Source organism: Sapajus apella, unplaced genomic scaffold, assembly GCF_009761245.1.
Source record: "Sapajus apella isolate SASKATOON/1434 unplaced genomic scaffold, GSC_monkey_1.0 scaffold80, whole genome shotgun sequence".
Taxonomy (NCBI): Eukaryota; Metazoa; Chordata; class Mammalia; order Primates; family Cebidae; genus Sapajus; species Sapajus apella.
In genome coordinates this window covers 744,014-765,352 of record NW_022437020.1, presented here as the reverse complement: position 1 = coordinate 765,352, position 21,339 = coordinate 744,014, and the positions used below count along the sequence as shown (strand labels likewise).

General features: G+C 40.2%; 1 pseudogene across 1 annotated transcript; it reads right to left on the bottom strand.

The window, feature by feature from the left end:
* Positions 1-772: 772 nt before the first annotated feature.
* LOC116533154 lies at positions 773-2,199 on the bottom strand (annotated as a pseudogene). Its single transcript, XR_004261115.1, has one exon. The product of XR_004261115.1 is annotated as an elongation factor 1-gamma-like (transcript).
* Positions 2,200-21,339: the final 19,140 nt, after the last annotated feature.

Below are 21,339 nucleotides of genomic sequence, written 5' to 3'. Positions count from 1 at the left end.
AAGACAGGCAGAGCTGGTGCACTGGAGCCTACTTCAAGTGGCATGAAAGAGCTGATTACTAAATTTTCAAAAAAAATTGGCAGTCTGGTTGACATCAGAGCTGTAGCTCGAAATTGGCCATAATGGGAGTATTTACACACTGGAAACTGGCAAATACCTTCTTGAACTCTCCTGCATTTCAAGTCCCCTTTGCATCTTGGGCATTTCATTTCTGCCTTGAATCCAAAGATAAGAGACGTCCACCTGTTGAGTTCCGTGAGGCATTTTGGAAGCCATAGTAAGTCACCAGGTATCACCAGATCATCCTGGAATAATTGAAGGAATTAAGCACTCGAGGAAGACATTTTATAATGTTGTGTTAGAAATATCATTGCCCAGCTGGGCGCGGTGCCTCAAGCCTGTAATCCCAGCACTTTGGGAGGCTGAGGCGGGTGGATCACGAGGTCAAGAGATCGAGACCATCCTGGTCAACATGGTGAAACCCCGTCTCTACTAAAAATATAAAAAATTAGCTGGGCATGGTGGTGCGTGCCTGTAATCCCAGCTACTCAGGAGGCTGAGGCAGGAGAATTGCCTGAACCCAGGAGGCGGAGGTTGTGGTGAGCCGAGATCGCGCCATTGCATTCCAGCCTGGGTAACATGAGTGAAACTCCGTCTCAAAAAAAAAAAAAAAAGAAATATCTTTGCCCACTTATCTTGTGGACAAAGACTGAGATCTAATTCTGCCTGTGTCCCACAGTGAGCCGTGGGATCTTAGGGAAAGCATGTAGCCTTTTTTTTTTTTTTTCAATGTTCAGTTTCCTTTAATGACCCCCATCTCCCTGAAGGGCAGGTGCAGGCAGCAAGGCGATGGCAAAAGATGTTCACTTGAAGATCTTACCCTGATTGAAGGCTTTGCCCACATGCTGGAGGCCCCCTCCCAGGAGAAGTACTCTCGAACCAGCGTCTGGGCTTCCTCGCTGCCAGGATCCAGTTTCTGCCATGTGTATGACTCCTAGTCCACCTGCCAATCTGGACTCAGCGGAAAGGCAAGCTCCTGGCCTCGGAAGACCCAGACTCCATAAATGGAGCTGCTATTGTTGGTTCCAAAGAGGATGTCACTGGCGAAGGCATTCTTCCTCAGCTTGTCCAGTCACTGGAACATTACAGTGATGAGATTGCAGCTCATGAAGGTCTGAGTGAGTTCTTCAGGGAAGTGATACTCTGAGTACCACAGGGACCAGCAGTCCTTATCAAAATGCTCCCAGAAATATGGCAGTGCCACAGAGAGTGTGTCCTCATTGGAGTACTTGCGCTTAAATTCATCCAACACAAAGGTACTCTTGGGCAGGTGAGCAAAGGGGTCTTTGGCCTTGGACTCAGCAGCCAGCGCCTGCTCACATTCATCCATCTCCTCCTCAGGAGCTGGGGCAGCTGCCTTTTTCTCCTCCTTCTGCTCACCCTGGGGCTTCTGCTTCTCTTCCCGCGAACTCTTCTCTTTCCGTGGTGTGTCCCTTTTAGGTTGGGTCTCTGCAAAGTTTTTAGCATCAAACTGGGCCATCTTCTCACAGTTTCACTTCCCCCAAGACAGCCCGGAACTGGGGCTGGTTAATGCAGGTGAGGAACCAGCGGTTGGTATTGGGAAAGGCCTGGCAGAAAGAAGGCTCTAGGACCTGTTTATAAAGCCACAACAAAGCGCAGACAACTGTGATGTCAGCCAATGTCACTCGTTCGCCCACCAAAAAAGTCCTCGTCTTCAAGTGAGCATCCAGCAGCCCCAGAATTCGCCTTGCTTCCTCCTTTGCATTCTCAGTGGCCTGTTTGTTGTGGTGCATGATGCCCTAGGTGGGGAACACCCAGGTACCGGCTGGGGGTACTATGTCGCTATCAGCAAAGCCCACCCACTGCACCACCTGGGCTGCTGCCTCTGGAGTACTTCCCCACAGCTCCTCATTGCTCACATAGTAGGCAATGGCATTGCTGTCAAACACACAGAATCCACCGTCACCCTCAAATGCTGGAATCTTGCTGACAGGAAATTTGCGGAGAAATTCAGGGGTGTGGTTGGTTTGGCCAAAGTGGAAGTGGAGTGGTGCGGGGAGCACGCGGACCTGAGCCCCGCTGTACCGAGCAGCGATGGGGGCCTTGAAGGCCCTCCAGTTTTCAGGATACACGTACAGGGTCCCAGCCACCATGGTGATTCCACAAAGAAAGGGGGCGTGGAAGTCTTCTCAAGTCTTTTCTGTCTTAGAACTTAGGTAGGTTAACTAAGAATGAGATATAGGTTACAGTGGAAAATATTAAATGACCTTTCAAGAAAGCATCTTTCATGAGTTTTAAACTGCTTTGGGAGTAAGTAGTAACCCTATGATGAAATAGTCTCGTATTTAACATAAGTTCTTTGTTCAGAATGGGTACTGAATTTCGTCCATTGCTTTACCTGCATTGTCTAACTAATAGATCATCTTATGACAATAGATTTTTGTAGGTGCATTAACATTTATTAAAGACCTGGTATATACCAGAACCTCTACTGGAAGCTTTGTGTTAAAAAAAAAAAAAAAAGCCCCATAAAATTTGCAAGCGCTGAAACTGAGAGCCAAGCATAATGCCCCAGGCCACAGAACAGCAAAACGCAAAGCTAGGATTTCATTTTTCTGACTTCTAGATCAGAACTTCGTTTATTCCACTAGCCATGGTTGCATCCCACTCATGAATAGGTAAATTTGGTAGATAGGGTACTTTAAACATTTTTTAGCCAACATTTATCAAACTTGGAGAATTCACATAGCCATCAAAAATATTATCTCATTTTTTAACTATTGATGAATATCCTGCAAAGTCAGCCGTGGCCAGGTGGCTATGCCTCTTTGGACAGAGCACATGCTTGCCAGGTCCCAGAAGTTTCAGCCACCTGAAGTCTCGACCACCCTCAACTCAATAAAGGTCATGGTCAGCGCCATTGGCAGCTGCTCACAGTGGCATTTTTCTTTACAGTAGAGAAGTATTTCTCTGCAAATATTCCCTTATGAAAAATGGGAAAATAAAAAGGTAGACTTGAAGGGATGGTGGCAGACAGCATATTTCTTTGTGGAAGTGAAGTTTACATCAGTGCATCTAGTATGAAAGTCACCTGCCTGGTCTCCTGATGGGACTGAAAATGCTACAGGATATGAATTGCCTACTTGATCCTTGTAGGGTTCTCTTTCTATGCATAACCAAATTTTCTTTCCATTATAGTATTTTAAAAAAATATTTGTGTTACCAAGACTTGAATTATAAAGGCAATTGATTCAATGGGGATAAAGATGCTTTGTGCTTTAGGGTTTCAGCCTGGCAATAACTGCATTATTTTTTCCTTCAGGAATATCTAAAGTAGAGATATTTTTATAACTATAAAAGAACAGCTATAAAAACCTGACATCACTGAGTAATGCAACTTTGATCAGATGGAACTTCTATGCAGAGGTAATGACCTTTCCTTTTCCATTCCCACTGACACTATTCTTGGCACAAAGACACCCATCCATTCTTCCCGTCTTTATTACTTGATGAGAAAACCTCAAAGCCACTAAACAGAATTGACTTATAGGTATCTATCCCAGTGGCTTTCCTTTGGTTGGAGGTGTTGGTTCCAAATACCAAGTATAACATCACTAATATAGTTCTCAGTAATTCAAATCACTGCCCCCAGGGGTATGGACAAGAAGTGTAATGAAAATTTTTCTGTAGAAGTAATACACACTTTTTAAGTTGCTTTCAAGTTCTCCAATGAGATTACTAAGGAAAAAAGGAGGAAGGGAGGGAGGGAGAGAGGAAGGGGAGGAAGGGAGAAAGCGAAGGAGAAAAAGAAGGAAGGAAGGGAGGGAGAGAGGGAGGGTGGGGAGGGGAGGGGAGGAAGGAGGGAGAAAAAGGAGGACGGAAGGAAGGGAGGAAGGCAGGAGGGGAGGAAGGGGAGGAGGAGGGAGAAAAAGGAGGAAGGAAGGGAGAGAGGGAAGGGAAGGGAGGGGAGGGGAGGGGAGAGGAGGGGAGGAAGGAGAGAGAGAAAAAGGAGGAAGGAAAAGAGGAAGGAAGGAAGGAAGAGGGATAAAGAAGGAAGGAAGGAAGGAAGGAAGGAAGGAAGGAAGGAAGAAAAGAGAGAACCCTTTGTTCATTTGTGAAGACTGCTTTAAAGTATCACAGATTGGGTGGCTTAAACAACAGCAACAAAATTATTTTCTTATGATTCTGGAGGCTTAAAGTTCAAGACTGAAGTATGTCAGCCAGGTAGGTTCCTTCTGAGAGCTGTGAAGGAAGGATCTACTCCTGGCTTCTCTTCTTGGCTAGTACGTGGCTGTCTTCTTTTTGTGTCTTCACATCTCCTTTTCACATTTTCTCTTCTTAAAAAGACATCAGTCATATTAATTAGGGCTCACACTAATGACGTAATTTTTCCTTAATTCCTCTTTAAAAACTCTATTTCCAAACATAGTCACACTCTGAGGTACTGGGAGTTAGAACTTCAACATACAAATTTTTGTGGGGGACATAATTCACCTTCTGAGAGTCCCCTTCTTCTCCCTATCAATTTAAAGAGGCAATAGGGAAGCCTTCAAAGAATAATCAGAAATGAAGCATTTCACTTAAATCCAGCATGAACCACTCTGAATATTCTGACATTATTTTCTTCCTAGTTTCATTGTTTGTAACGTGCAGTGGTTTCCTTACATGATTGAAATCATAGTGTATACACAATCCTGATATCGCCTTTGACCAATTAATATAAATTGAGCAGTTTGCAGTTATTATAGGTTTAAATTTTCATAGCATCTTCTCCAACTTTAGGAATCAGTAACATGTGCCTTACAAAAAGAGTTTTATCATCGGATCTTATTTTTGCCATCAATTTATTTATGTAACAAGTGGTTTATTTTTTCATTGGATGTCTGAAACAATTTAAGAATGAGATACTGTTTTTTCCTAAAGGAGAAAACTCCAGTATCTTTGTCATTGTATTTACTTATTTATTTATATTGGTTATATGTCTGCTTAGAATCTTTACTTCCTTCATGAATATTTGAATTTATGGATCTGTAATTGGACATATTATTCACTGCTGTTTTCAAATTTAATATCATTTATTAACATAGTATTTGTAATCATTAGGTTGGTACAAAAGTAATTGCGGTTTTTTTTTTGTCTTAAAATGTAATGTATTGTTTTAATGTCATTTCAATGGCATTAAAAGTAATATATTGCTTTTTTTTTTACCCTTCCTCAGTTTTACATGGCTCATTTGTTATTTTTCTCTACTTGCTTATTATTTTATCAACAGTCTACTTTATTAAGGTTTTTAGGGATGTCATTATGATTCCCTTTCCTCCTTTCCTCCCCTCCCTCCCTCACTCCCTCCCTTCCTTCCTTCCTTTCCTTCCTTTCCTTCCCTTCCTTTCCTTTCTTTCTTTTGACAGAGTCTTGCTCTGTATTCCAGGTTGGAGTGCAGTGGCCCAATCTCAGCTCACTACAACCTCTAGCTCCTGGGTTCAGGCGATCCTCCCGCCTCAGCCTCCCTAGAACATGGGATTATAGGTGGCCGCCGCCACACCCAGCTAATTTTTGTGTTTTCAATGGAGATGCGGTTTCACCATGTTGGTCAGGCTGGTCTCGAACTCCTGACCTCAAGCAATCTACCTGCCTCGGCTTCTCAAAGTGCTGGGATTGCAGGTGTGAGCCACTGCACCCAGCCAATATTTATCATTTCTACTATTCTTGTGTCTTTGTCTAAATTTGTTTCTTATCTTTCTTTTAATTTTTCTTAAAAAGTTTATTTTTTATTATTTGAAAATTCCAACTGAATTCGCAAGTGTCTAATTTTCCTTAAGAAATGCATCTTAAGTATTATACTGTTAACTACCCATGGTTTTTTTTATAGTGAACCGTCCTATTTTAATTTATTGCTATTAAATATTCTGTCCTTGTGTCTCTAACTCCTTAAACAACAACTTAAGCAGCAGAGTGGTTTTTCTCAATTTTCATTGAAATTCTTTGGGCTAAGAAAAAAACTGCATTAACTATTATCCATAATGGTAAAATGTTATGAACAATGGCCATATTTTAGATTTTAGTATCCACAAGTAGAAATAATCATAAGTTTTATAAATATCTGTATCAGATAGCTCAGATAGACAAGCTATTACAAATTCACTAACAATAACAGTATTAAAAAAGCAGAGTAAATATCTGGACTACATTGTTAAACCAAGAATTACAAATTATTATATCCATTCTGATTGTAACCTTTTTATCAACATTTAGTCACATAAACAAAAATGAGAAAATATGAAAAACCAAAAATAATTATGGATTATTTTCTTTTGTAAAAGGATTCTTAAATTTTACAGATACATATAATTTTTTCTGATCTAATCAAAGGAAAAGAGCCGTGGTTCCTTGAAAATTGACATTTGGTGCTTTTAGAAATCAGAGCATTATTCTTTTGACTGAAACGTGCTTTTGTGAAAGGGCATTTCAAGCATAGTAAGTGTTGTATACGGACTTGCTATAGAAGAAGTGGCTGTGTTCTCCTTTGTCACAGGTTGCCCCAGCCTCCTCCTGTCACTTGGCATCTTTATATCCCTGTGAATTTTCCAAGATCCAGTATGTGAAGCCTCCCTGACCTGTTAACCACAATCATCAACTGCAAAGGCAATTTTCCTCTCTTATCGGCAGTGACAATCCCTAACAATGCTGGTTTTCACACAGCGAAGTAGAAATTGCCAGTGGGTGGTTTTCAGTCATTTTGACAGCACCTCACAGAGCTGGCCCCTCTTTCTGAAGCACAGCAGGCAAATTGCTCCATGGTCAATCCATACGTGAGGACTTGCCATTTTTCAGAATTTCCCTCAAAAGCTCTCCTAATTTATGATAAATCCATAGGCTGCTTTTGACCACATTAAGAACATTAAAACAAATGTAATCTGGTTATTGGGTTTCATGTAGATGTCATTTGAATTCAATCATGTTTTATTTTGAGAATCCAGGTTGCATGTAATTATAGCTTTAGGGAATTATAAAGCAGATTTTCTGGATAGGATCTAGGTAGATTCTCATTTCTTATCCCAAGACCAATACCCTTGTTAATGTCAGGCCCGTGAAAAGAATAAAAATTTTATGTGTAGAGAGACAAGATAAACAGAAAATATTTAATTCCACACTACAGTGCAGACATTGGTGATAGTTCAGCTGGGATGTCTGAAGAATAAATGTAAACATTTGATTCTAGGCTGATTTATTTTTCTGAAAAACAAATACACCATAAGTGATAAATGGTAAACACAATGTTTTAACTCCAGTAAAATCCCCAAGCCTGTCATTTAGAAATGATTGGGTGTTCTAAATATTTTGGTTTCAAGTGAACTCAGAAAATAATTTGAAAGAAAAATGGTTTTTCAATTTACAAATTTGATGTACAATTTACAAATTTGTTGCCTCATGTAACCCCTGAGTTTTCTCCTTCATGGGTTTCATTGATTTCATACTTAATGTTTGTTAGTAAAATGGAAACATTTGGCCAGATATAATCTAGAGACTTCGTATTTCTTTTAATGAGAAGCGTAACTTAAATCTATGCTAATAAGGCTTTCAGAAGTGTTTGCAAGGTCTGAATCTTTTTTCTTCCTTTAATTTCCAAAGCACTATACTGAATCCTCACGCCCTTAACCTTAAGGGCTAGCTATTGACTGGAACTGGGAGAACCAGTGAGGGAAGATCTCATCAAAGGGGCTGTTTTCAGGAGCAGACTCTAGTTAGAGCCAAGAGAGAGCTTAGACTTGGAGTCAACAATCCAAATGGACTAGTCAATGTGCACAGCCAAGTAAGATTTAGGTTAGCAATGGGGATAATCCAATATTGGGCGAGGGAGGCTAAAGTGTGCCATACTTAAGGGTAAGTAGCTAGAAGGGCTGTGTTCTCTGTCCTTTGGTGGCTTGTGTGGGTATGCTGGAAGTTGTTTAAAGGAGAAGTTGCAGAGAGATCATTTAGGATTGTTGTTGTTTAAAAAAAAAAAAAAAGGCTGTGGCTGGGTATGGTGGCTCCTGCCTATAATCTCAGCACTTTGGGAAGCCAAGACAGGAGGATTTCTTCAGCTTAGGACTTTGAGACCAGCCTGGGAAACACAGGGGGATACCCTGTCTCTACAAATATAAAACAAAATAAAATAAAATAAAAATAGCCAGGTGTGGTGGCATGCACTTGTTGTCCCAGCTACTCGGGAGGCTGAAGTGGGAGAATCACTTGAGTCTGGGAGGTCACAGTTGCAATGAGCCGTGATCATGCCACTGTACTCCAGCCTGGGTGACAGTGAGACCCGGGCTCAAAATAAAAAATAAAAATGCTGTGAATTATTTGCCACTTCTTCTCGTACCTTGTGAGTCACTTATAACTAATAAAATGTGGCAGAGATGACTTCCAAGGCTAGGTTGAATCTGATAGGGGGTACAGCTTCTACCTTGTTTACTAAATCATTAGCTCTAGAACCCTAAACCACCCTGTAGGAAACTTGATTCCTAGGAACAGCCATGCTGGGAGGGAGCCCAAGCCACATGGAGCAGCCACATGTAAGAGGTCTGGTCAGTAGTCCCAGCTGGCCTCAACCACTGAACATGTGATGAGTTCATCTTAAAGTAACTCCAGTGCCCAGCATTTGAATCACCAACTGCCAATGTATCTTTTCAGCTAAGGTTCCAGATCTCGTAGAACAGAGATAAACTGTGCCCACTGTGCTCTGATCATAATAAAACGGTTGTTTTATGCCAGAATGTTTTGGAATCCCATTTTAAAGCATCAATTGTTATTCAAACCAGAGTAGAGGCATTAATAGACCCACTGGGTAGACGAATGTATACTAAGTATGGAGATAACCCTATTTATTCATTGACCTCCAAGTTCACATTAAGTTTTAAATCACTATTCTGAATTTCTCAAATACATTTCCCTCTTTAGGAAAGGCAACGCAGGTTTCAGTGGAGCTTTTAAGCTATAGTGTAAAATCCTTGCTAAAAATAATAGAGCAAGCGAATCTGCAGTTTCTAAGTGAAATGCCTGCTTTAAATGCCAGGGAAAGTTTGGCTAAATCCACAATTACATGGAAAAGGCAAAAAGGAAAGTGAGGCATGTAGATGCATGTAGATGTGTACTATATAATTCTTTGTACCTCTTTGTATACCTGAAATAGTTTATAATTCATTGTTATTTTTTTAAGTGGAAGGGATTTGATAAAATCTGTAAGACTGTGTGTGTATGTGCTTGTGTGTGTGTGTGCATACATGTGCATGTGTGTTCATAAATTCACTATCATATCCTGCAAACAAAAATAAAGTTTAGGTCATGGAGCCAAGACATTAAACTAGAAATATAAAAGGCAAATAAAATCTGAGTTCAGGTGCACTGTGCAAGCGTTTCTGATCTGTTTCCTCAAACTCTCATTGATAATAAGACTCAGTTACTTTTATGGGCCACCAGAGACATGATACCCGAACTGGCCTGCCAGGCTTAAGCAGATGTTTTGTGGCAATCTTTATCAGGGTGCTTTTGCACTTCTTAGACGATAAACTTCAGCATTTCAACATTTTTATGGGTTTGGGCAAAGGTGAATAGATATACACCAAGTTATAGCAAGAGAAATGTAATTGACCAGGTGTAACATACTGAATTTAGAGCAACTGTCGACAGCCCTTGAGAATGCCTTGCAATTAATGAATCAGCTCTACCTACTACAAAGAACAACTGAGCCCTAGCACAGCCCCACACAAAACAGATCAATTGGAGTGTGGGCTGGTGATGGAAGCTGAAGCGTAACAGCAGAGTGTGAAGTAAAAGGTGAGGAATGGTGGAGAGAACCAAGATCAAGTGAAGATTAAATATTTCAGCTACTGTGACCAGAAATTCATTGAGTCCTTAGTAAAAAGATTGATATTCAACTACCAATGATGATGTTTGTCATTTATCCTTTGTAATTTTCTGCTTGAAAATCATTTTCATGGTGAAGGGTTTATCATCCTCAACCTACGTTTTGGTTTTCTTTATCAAACTCTAGGGCTAAAGCCATGCTTTTAGGTATGTTTACAGAAAGGCGAATGAATCAAGTAGCCCACACATATCTGTGTAGGCAGTTAAAAGTAACAGGGATAGAGTTACCTATAATCTCACCACAAAGATTGGAGAACTGGGTTTGAAAAGTGGGCAGAAATTCATGTTGCCAGGTCCACAGCCCAAATAATGGCTTAGGACTTAATACAGTGAGAACATCATTGCTTACACTGAGCACTGGTCACCAGATACTATAGCTGACATTGCTGCCCCTGATGCCCCAGTAAGCCAGGTGTTTCTGCTACCAGTTTTGCCCCATCAAAGGATTTTCCAGTGTCCTGCTTATTTGCAGTACAATCCTCTGGGTCAAGTCTGAACAGATGCATCTGATTGGTCAGGCCTAGGGTATGTGTATCTGATTGACTAACTGGTGTCAGGTGCCTAGGCCTCACTGCAAGGGATCTTGGGAAAGTTGGTATCTGAAATTGTCAGTTTCTGTCTCCCATCAACCTGAAAAAGGTAGGGAACTACTTAAATATAGAAATGGAATATGGATGCTTCATGGACAAAGAATGACAGATACATGCTAAAAGTGGCAATGATGGGATGATTTTGCTGGGCAGTTTACATACATTTTCTTATTAATTTTTACAACAACCTCTAGCAATAGTAATTATTATTATATCTATAAGACTGTGTGTGCATGCGTGTGTGTGTGTGTGTGTGTGTGTGTGTGTGTGTGTGTGTGTGACCAATATTTAGATGAGAGAATTAATGTTTGGAGAGTTGAAATAACTTTTCAAGGTTGTACATGAAACAAGAATGCAAACCTAGGTCTGTTAGTCTACAAAGTATCTACAGAAAAGGGATGCATGAAAAATGAAGATTCCTTTTTGTAGCATATATAGGGAACTAGCAAATTTGTTCTGAGCCCAGTTAAGCCTGAAGTTTATAGCATATAATTTTATGGAGAGTCAAGAGAATGTGTTCTGCAGTAACAAATTTATTTATCTTCCAACATTTTTAATTGATGAATTATGCAAATAAAATTTATGAGGACCAAAGTGGTTCTGGAGATTGACTTCAGTGATTTATACTGGATTAATGCTCCGGAAAAATATGCTTGGCAGGGAAATTAGCCCAGGCTCCTCATATGATGGAGATCAAAATCACCCATTTTCTTGAGGAAGGTACTTGTTACAGGATTTCACGTTTCCTTGACAAACAGAGCATCACACATGCTGTTAAATAATGTAAACCCATTGACTTTCTTAGAAAATTATGTTTGCGTTCTCAAAACAGTAAATCCAGAGCCACAACAACAGGGCACAGGGACCAACTGCCAAGCTTGAGGTAGGTGAGTCCACCTTCCATAGGTGCCAACAGACAAGCCCTTCTACTCAGGACTCCAACCACCATTCCATGTTGGAAGTGTCACCTTCAGAAACCAACCCTCAGTAAGCCCATGAGCCTTCCCTTCTGGGGGTTATGATGTCATATGTAAATGAAGGGTAGTTTTATGATGAAATCCTAGAACTCCTGAGTTGGAAAGAACTTCAAGAGCACTTACTTCGCTAGTATACAGTGAATTACTGTAGTTTTCTGCACAGAGTAATTATGTACAATTAATGAATTATACAGAACCACATTTGGAGGGTTACTTGGGAGGATGGAGCATCACTTGAGGCCAGGAGTTTGAGACCAGCCCAAACAGGGGTTTGGGCTGAGTGTTTCTACATGGGAGAAATGTGGTTCTATATAATTCATTCTCATCCAAAAGAGGTCAGAGAGTGGATGAAGGTGGTGTATCGTGTCTGGCAAAGAAAATCTGAGGTCCACCCATGGGACCTATCAAAGGTCTTCCCCTTCTCCTATCCACAAACACACTTGGCCCTTCACATGATGCCTTCAATGATACTCCATAATGTTCAAGGCCTTCTAAAGCCTAAACTTGAGATTTTCTTCCTAAGAACAGAAATGTATTTTTTCCACAGTTGTGGAACCACATTCATGATCAAGGTGCTGGCAAATTCAGTTTCTGATGAGGGTTCTTGTCCTGACTTGCTGACAGTTGCCTTCTTACTGCATTCTCACTTGGCCTTTCCCTGGTGCATGTCCATGTAGAGAGAAAGAGCAAGAACTCTGCAGCTCTCTTCTTTTTTTAAGAGAGAGGGTCTCACTCTGTCACCCAAACTGGAGGGCACTAGTATGATCATAGGATCATAGCTTACTGTAGACCCCAACTCCTGGCTTGAGGGATTCTCCCCACCAGCCTCCCAAGTAGCTTAGACTACAGGTATGACCCACTATGGCTGGCTAATTTTTTAATTATTTTGTAGAGATGGAGGTCTCACTTTGTTGGCCAGGCCAGTCTTGAACTCCTGGCCTCAAGTAATCTTCCAACCTCCCAATCAGTCCTCCAACCACCCAAGCAATTTCTCCAACCTTCCAAAATGCTGGGATAATAGACATGACCCACTGTACCCAACTTAAGCTTTCTTTTTATAAGGACACTAATCCATTGAATCAGGGTTCTACCCCATGACTTCATTTGACCCTAATTACTTCCTTAGAGGGTCCATCTCCAAATACAGCCACACTGGGGATTTGAGAGCCAGCATATACATTTGCATGGGACACAAACATTCAGCCCATTAACACAGTGGCAAGGAAGCTGGGGCATTTTTTCACCACATCTTTTCCCTAGTTACGTGAAGTTCACCCCAGTCCCTAGCATGGACTGAGCACACTTGGTAGCCAGAGAACACCCTCAAGCACAGACACAGGAAGCTGAGGAAATGTCAGGAGGCAAATTCCAGGGAGGGTCTAGGAGATAAGGGCTGGTCATGATGGCATTTGCTGAGGGCTGTGAGTTAACACTGGCTGACAACTGCTTGCTGTGTGGTCCACAGGCCTCAGAAACTAAGCTTGGGTCCTAAACCTCTGGGCACAGCCCTAGGCAAGAGTGCTCAGGTCCTCCTGGTGTTCTGCAAGTGGCTGGCCCTGCAGTGCCAGGTGACTGGCTGTTAGCCCTCCACCAGTGGGTCACTGTCAGTGAAATCAACCAAGGAGACCCTAAAGGAAATGAAGCTTTACCTACAAAGAAATGAAATGTGCCATTTTCAGGACCTCATAAGAATTCATGAGTTGGAAGAATAGCCTAGAAAACACCTTGTCCAGCTGCCATTCAGTGCCATTCTTTCTCCAAATACATGCTGCCATATGCTTGTTAGGTAACTTCCTAAATAGCAACCAGGACACATAATTATGCACTCTCTTCTTAAAGACTCCCAGGAAAGAATGCATCAGATTCCCTTGTCTTAGCAAGCATAGCAATCTGGAAGCTCTTCCTTTTATCCAAAGACTCTTCTACTTTTAAGACATTTATTGCTATTTACTTTGTCAACAATTAAACTAGCCTCTGTGTATGTGTAGCAATTTTTATTTGCATGGCACAAGTGTAGCCTCTTTGGAACCAGAATGGAGTAGAGCTTCATTTTTATTGCAAAACTTGCAGAAGAAGGAGAAAAAAAGAATATCTATTTAGGATATGACTATCATCATCACAGCTAATACTTTTATGGTACTACCAAGATACATTCCAAGTGCTTTAAGTATTTAAACCTTATGAAAACACCACGCAGTAGGCAACATTAGTTCTACATTTTACAGATTAAAAAAATGAAGCACAGATAAGTTAAGCACCTTTTCCATAGTCACACAGCTTTCCATGGGGGAACGGAATGTAGTCCAGACAAGCTGGCTACCTGGGTCACAGTCTTAACCAGGAGGGTATCCTCCTTGTACATGTGCAATCATGTTGTCTTAGGGTGGTGGGGTAGTCAGGGAACTTTTCAAAGAGTTATAGAGGCCAGGCACAGAGGCTCATGCCTGTGATTCCAGCGCTTTGGGATGCTGAGGCGGGTGGATCACATGAGGTCTGGAGTTTGAGACCAGCCTGACCAACATGGAGAAACCTCATCTCTACTAAAAATAAAAAATTAGCTGGGTGTGGTGGTGGGCGCCTGTAATCCCAGCTACTCAGGAGGCTGAGGAAGGAGAATCGTTTAAACGTGGGAGGCGGAGGTTGTGGTGAGCTGAGGTCGTGTCATTGCACTCCAGCCTGGGCAACAAGAGCAAAACTCCATCTCAAAAAAATAAAAAATTAAAAAGAGTTACGGAGAATAAGAAATGAAACACGACTCCCTCCCAGATTTTCTTATCGCTAAGTCCTTTCCACTGTACAATCTAAAATCATAACCAGGTGACCCTTTATGCTAGAAACAAGTTTCCTTCTTTCAACTTTTGTGTGATATTTTCCTGATTTTCACAGTATCTGTTTGATGGGAAAACTCTACCTATTCAAATTTTATGCATTTTTTTATATTATAATTCACTCTACAGAGGATTCGACATGGCTAATTTTCAGTGTATTTTGTTTCACAATTCAGATTTTTGGATTTGCTCAACCTAGTTATACAAAGAGAAAGAGGTGGTAGATTACTAAAACTAGCTTAAAGGAGGTAAATTTAGGACAAATAAATATAAAGATGATGTGGAGCCTGTTCTCTCAAGATGGTGAAAATGTAAATAGGTTCAAAGATGGCTGAGATAAATTTGTAAATGACAGCCCTTAAAGATCTTATTAAGGAAAATTGAATGTAGGAGAAATATACTTCTATTTATGGATTTTTTTTTCTAGTTTGTACATTTTCTCATTTCATCATTTTTGGAATGGCTCTTCTTTGCCTCCTACCAGTTTCTTAGTGAGAGAGGGGGATGCTTTTGGCCTCCTGGTTTTACTGTTGCTGCTAGCAGAGTTCTGAATGAGAGTCTAACACTATAAGCGAGGGTGCCCTGCATGCTGGTAGAGTGGACCCCACTTACACGCTATGTGCTGAGGCTCCCATCTGGTGAAACATTTCAGTTCTATAGTAAACACTCAGGGCCAACGCAGTAGCTCGAAAATATATTTCTCACTGCAATTTGTACACTAGAAGGAATAACACAGAATCACTTTAGCAAAAATGTATGTATTAGGTAAAAGGAACAAAAAGCGCATTCAAGGGATTCTTGAGGATTGTAAGTACTCTTGGAGTGCATGAAGGCGAATCCTTTGGTTTTACAGATAGGGATGCTGAGGCCCAGTGTTCCTGTCATCTATTGCTATAACAAGCTTTCATCAAATTCAAGTGCTTAACACAGCCACAGTTGAAGCTTTGCATACAAATAAATAAAATATTCTGTTACACTTGGCCCTTGAACAATAAGGGGGTTGGGGAACCAACCTCCATCTCGGTTATAAATCTGTGAATACTTATGACTCCATCAAAATTTAACTACTAATATCACATTGTTGACCAGAAGCCTTACCGACAACATAGTTGATGAACACATATTCTGTATGTTATATGTATTACATACTGCATTCTTGCAATAAAATAAGCTAAATAAAATGTTAGTAAGAAAATCATAAGGAAGAGAAAATATATTTACTATTCATTAAGCGGATGTTATCATTATAAAAGTCTTCATCTCCATCATCTTCACGTTGAGTAGGCTGAGGAGGGCAGAACGTGAAAGAGTTGGTCTTACTGCCTCAGGGATGGCAGAGGCAGAAGAAAATCCATGTAAATGTAGACCTGAGCAATTACAACCCATGCTGTAAGGGTCACCGTATTTTACAATTTTGTGACTCATGAATTTGGACAGGGCTCAGCTTGGTGGTTGTTTTGCCCCATATGGTGATGCCTGTGATCACTAGCTATTATCTGGCCAATGAAGGAGCCTTTCATCTCCCTAGACTACAAACCAGGTAACTCCCATTTAGCTACAGAGAATCTCTCCCAAGGTGAGTGGGTCATTTGGAGAATTCCAGATTGCTCTCCATAGATGTTTGCCAGTGACCTTCCTAGGCTATGTCATGGAATATATGATGACAGGGTGTCAAGAAGCATTTTTCTTGTCAACAATTCTGTATCCTCCAAGGTCTTGCATGAAGTTCTTCTTTGCTTCTAAAGCAGGTAAACATCTATTAATTATTAGCTGCTCTCTTTTATTATTATTTTCCCATGCTTCATTTGTATGTGTGGCTTCTCTCATTCTTGGTGGGTGAATGGCCCAACTCTTTCTGGAGACCCTGGAGCATTTGCCTTTCCTGGTATGTGGCCATGTCAGAAGGAAGCAAGGAGCATTAGGGCTTGGGACTAAGTGAGCTGGAGCCCTGCCATTCATGCCAGCAGCTCTGAGGTGTGCAGTTTCCAACATCAAAGCTTCTATTTTCTGCTAAACCGTGAAGAAGGGGTAACAGGTAGGGAAAGCAGCAGCCTGGGCTGTCATTGTTTGGGGACAAACCAGCTGTTCTGATAAATGATACATAATGTGAATCCAGGACCAGGTGCCTCTCAGTCCTTCTTGGAGTTTTTCTCTTACTTCCTTCCAATGATAAAATGTGAGAGAAGATATCCCTATAAATTATTTTCCAATGCAGATATTATAGAAAGCATGCCAATAAGCAACTGCCTTGTTTCCTAATTCCAAGTGGCTACGAGCTTCATCTTCAATTTACTCTTCCATAATTGTGTTTTTATTTTCCATGTCCCCTCCCCCAAATCTGCAGGGGAACAGAAGGAAGCATCTGTAAGGACCAGCTGTACAAGTGGATGCCTGTTGAATGGGATTGTTTGTCTAAATGGTGAAATAGAATAATTGATTGAAATAGAGTTACTGATGATAATCAAGGAGAAATACATGGGCTTTGGCATTAGACTAGTCTGAGTTAAAATTCTAGCTCTGCAACTTATTTACCATGTAAGCTTCAGCAATTTTAAAATGTTTTGAACTTCAATTTTCTCATCTGGCAAGTGAGCATATCAATACCTACAGTCATATGGAAATATTAAGGACTGAACTAGACGGCAAATTTGCAGAGTCTGGCATGGTGGGCATTCAGTAAATCCAAGTACCCTTTCCTCGAGGAATAGCTCTGTGAGTAAACACGACATATAGACATTTAAGGGGATATTTTTGTGAAAAGCCATAAAAAATGTGAGATCATAACAAATACCATTTTTAGCATTCCAAATTTTAAATACTATGTTAGGCACAGTGGAGACATATGAAAACCCAAGTTCCAAGTCTTCAAGTAGTGGGAATGGGGTGGGGAATTAAGGGAAGGTCTGTCAAACAACCACAATGCAAGATCACAATCTTTAGAGGGTCACACAGATGCGTTGAGAGAAATTGAAACTTCAGGGCTCAGGGAGAGAGATCCAAGACGGCTGATCACTAGCAGCTCGGGATTGCAGCTCCCACTGAAAGGGCAGAGAACGAGAGGACGCCACACTTTCAGATCAATTTTTGTTGCTCACGCACCAGGAGATTCCCAGCGGAGGAACCCCACATGTCGCCAGTGCGACTCTTGTGGCCGGCGAGGCAGTTTTGCCGCTGCCTTGGTGCGGTGGTTCTCGGTGCAGAGTCAGAAAAGCACCATCAATCTTAAAGCCGCTGTTTTGGCCGGCCACAGTGGGTTGCTCAGATTCTAGCGCCGGGAATCAACAAGTTGGACGTCCATTCAGAAACCCAACTATAAAGACGGTAATTATAAAGACCACAGATGGATAAATTTATAACGAAGGGAAGAAACCAGCCCAAAAAGGCTGAGAATACCCAAAATCAGAATGCCTCTCCCTCTACAGGGGATCACAGTTCCTCATCAGCAACAGAACAAGGCCTGATGGAGAAAGACTATGTTCCATTAGCAGAAGCTGACTTCAAAAAGTGGTTGATAAGAAACTTCTGGGAATTAAAAGAACTTGTTCTAACCCAATGCAAAGTAACTAAGAACTTTGAAAAAAGGTTTGACGAAATGTTAAAAATAACACACAATTTAGAGAGGAATATAAGTGAATTAATGGAGCTGAAAAATACAACAAGAGAACTTCGCGAACTATGCACAAGTTTTAACAGCCGAATCGATCAAGCAGAAGAAAAGATATCAGAGGTCGAAGACCAACTTCATGAAATAAAACAAAAAGACAAGATTAGAGAAAAAAGGATAAAAAAGAACGAGCAAAGTCTCCAAGAAATATGGGACTATGTGAAAAGACCTAATCTACGTTTGATAGGTGTACCTGAATGTGACGAAGAGAATGAATCCAAGCTGGAAAATACGCTTCAGGATATTACTCAGGAAAACTTTCCCAATCTAGCAAGACAGGACAATATTCAACTCCTGGAAATACAGAGAACACCACAAAAATATTCTTTAAGAAGACCAACCTCAAGGCACATAATCGCCAGATTCACCAGGGTTGAAATGAAAGAGAAAATACTGAGGGCAGCCAGAGAGAAAGGTCAGATTACCCATAAAGGGAAACCCATCAGACTCACAGCAGATCTCTCAGCAGAAACCCTACAAGACAGAAGAGAGTGGGGGCGAATATTCATCATCCTTAAAGAAAAGAACTTTCAACCCAGGATTTTACATCCAGCCAAACTAAGCTTCATAAGCGAAAGAAAAATAAAATCTTTTGTGAACAAGCAAGCACTCAGATTTCATCACCACCAGGCCTGCTTTACAAGAGCTTCTGAAAGAACCACTACAAATAGAAAGGAACAACCAGTATCAGCCTTTCTAAAAAATACCAAAAAATAAAGAACATCAACATAATTAAGAAATTGCATCAATTAATGGGCAAAAACAGCCAGCTAACATTAAATGACAGTATCAAACACACATATATTGTTATTAATTCTAAATTTAAATTGACTAAATCCCCCAATCCAAAGACACAGACAGGCAAAAAAAGCCAAGACCCATTGGTATGCTACATCCAGATACATCTCACATGCAAGGATACTCAAAGACTCAAAACAAAGGGATGGAGAAAAATTCACCAACCAAATGGAGAGCAAAAATAAATAAATAGAAGGCAGGAGTTGCAATTTTTGCTGATAAAATAGATTTCAAAGCAACAAAAGATCAAAAGAAGCAAAGAAGGATATTACATAAAGACAAAAGGATCAGTGTAACAAGAAGAGCTAAAGATTACCCAGTACAGAAATACCCAGATACATAAGACTTATAAAGAGACTTGGACTCCCACACAATAATAGTGGGAGACTTCAACATCAATATTAGACTGATCAATGAGGCAGAAAGTTAACATCGATATTCAGGACTTGAACTCAGACCCAGAACATGTAGACTTAATTAACATTCATAGAACTCTCCACTTCAAATACACAAAATATACACTCTTATGAGTACTACGTCACACGTATTTACAGGTTCAAATGAAATATTGGTTGGCTGCTTGTTAATTATTTTCTTCCCTCATTTTTTTAATTTTTTATTTATTTATTTTTTATGTCTCTATTATTAAACACAATTACAGGCATACCCAGTTTTAGACTGCATTTTAGCCCGGGCAATAAAGCAACACCCCTGTTCTCTCTCCCTCTTCCTCTTCCTCTTTCTTCCTTTCCTTTATTCTTTTCCTTTTTTTTTATTCCTTTTCTTTAAAAAAAAAAAAGAAAAAAAAAGAAACTTCAGGGCTCAGGTGCAGTGAAATCCTTTCACAACAACGTCGGTAAGTTGCATAATGTCACAAGGGGGCTCACCCTGAACTCTGTGGGAATTTTAATTTGACTTTGAATTTTGGTCATCCATCAGAGGAAATCAATGCTCTAGAAGAATTTTTTTTTAATGGTAAGAAAGGTAAATTTCTCAAAAACTCAGAAATCATGAGAAATTCAGATTTTTCTTTTGGCCAGTTTGGAGGCAAACAATTAGAAATTTGGGGAAATTTAAAACATATTAAAAGTAATGGCAAAAACTTCAATTACTTTTGTACCAACCAAATATATAATGTGATTTTAAAGACTAATTTAAGAACTTACAAATATATACATTTTTGTGAAAAAGATTATTTTCCTATTTTAAATTTTTTAATTTTGACATAATTTTAGACTTCAAGAAATGTTGCAAAAATAGTACTTAGAATTTCTATATAACCCTTACCTTGGTTCCTCAAGTGTTATCGTCTTAACACATTTGCTTGATTCTCGCTGTGTGTGTGTGTGTGTGTGTGTGTGTGTGTGTGTGTGTGTGTCTTAGTATCTATTCAATTTTTTTTCTGAGCTGTTTGAGAAAAAGTAGAACTATACTGCTATATCTCTAGGTACCTCAGTGTGTATTTCCTAAAAACAATATTCTCTAACATAATTATCAAAATCAGGAACTTAAATTTAATACAGTCATGTTAGCTAATCTACAAATACTAAAACTTCTGCTATTGTTCCACTAATGTTCTATATGGCAAAATAAGAGCTTGTCTGGTCCAGGATCCAATTCAGAATCACACACTACATCTACATGTGATGTCTACTTAGGTTTCTCTAATCCAGTATGTTCTCTGGTCTTTATCTTTTATGATTGACAATTTTGAACAATATACAAGTATTTTGTGGAATTTCCCTCAAATTGGCTTTGTCTAACGCTTCCTTTTGTTTAGATTCATGGTATGCTCTTTCATCAGGACTATCATGGAAGTGGTCTTGTGTTCTTCCTAGTGCATGACATCAGGAGGCACATGATGATGATTTCTCCCATTACTGGTGCTATAGAGTGAATATTTGTACCCACCCTCAAATTCACAAGTTGAGATCCTAACTCCAGGGTGACAGTATTTGGAAGTAGGTCCTTTGGGAGTTGATTAGGTCATGAAGATGGACCCCTCATGAATGGGATTAGTACCCTCATAAAAGAGGCTCCAGGAAGTTCCCTCACCCCTTCCACCACTTGAGGACACATCAAGAAGGTGCCATCTATGAAGCAGGAAGTGGACTCTCACCAGACACTAATTCTGTTGGTGCCTTAATCTTGGACTTGCCAGCCTCCAGAGCTGCAAGATACACATTTCTGTTGTTTATAAGCCATTCAGTCTATGCCATTCGGTTAAGCTTCCTGAACTAAGACAATTGGTGCTACTAACTTTGATCAGTAGATTAAGGTAACAGCTTGCAGGGTTCTCCACTGGAAAGTTGTTTCCCTTGTAATTATTAGGTGTCTTGTGAGGAGACACTTTGAGGCTAGGTACATGTGCCATTTCTGATCATACTTTTGTCCACTAGTTTTAGCATCCTTGATGATTCTTACCTAAAATAATTATTACTATAGTGGTTCCCAAATGGCAATATTCTAATTCCATCATTTATTTTGCATTTAGTTGGAATACTTCCATAAGCAAGTGTTTTATTTCTGCAACATTTATTTACACATTTATCTCAGTG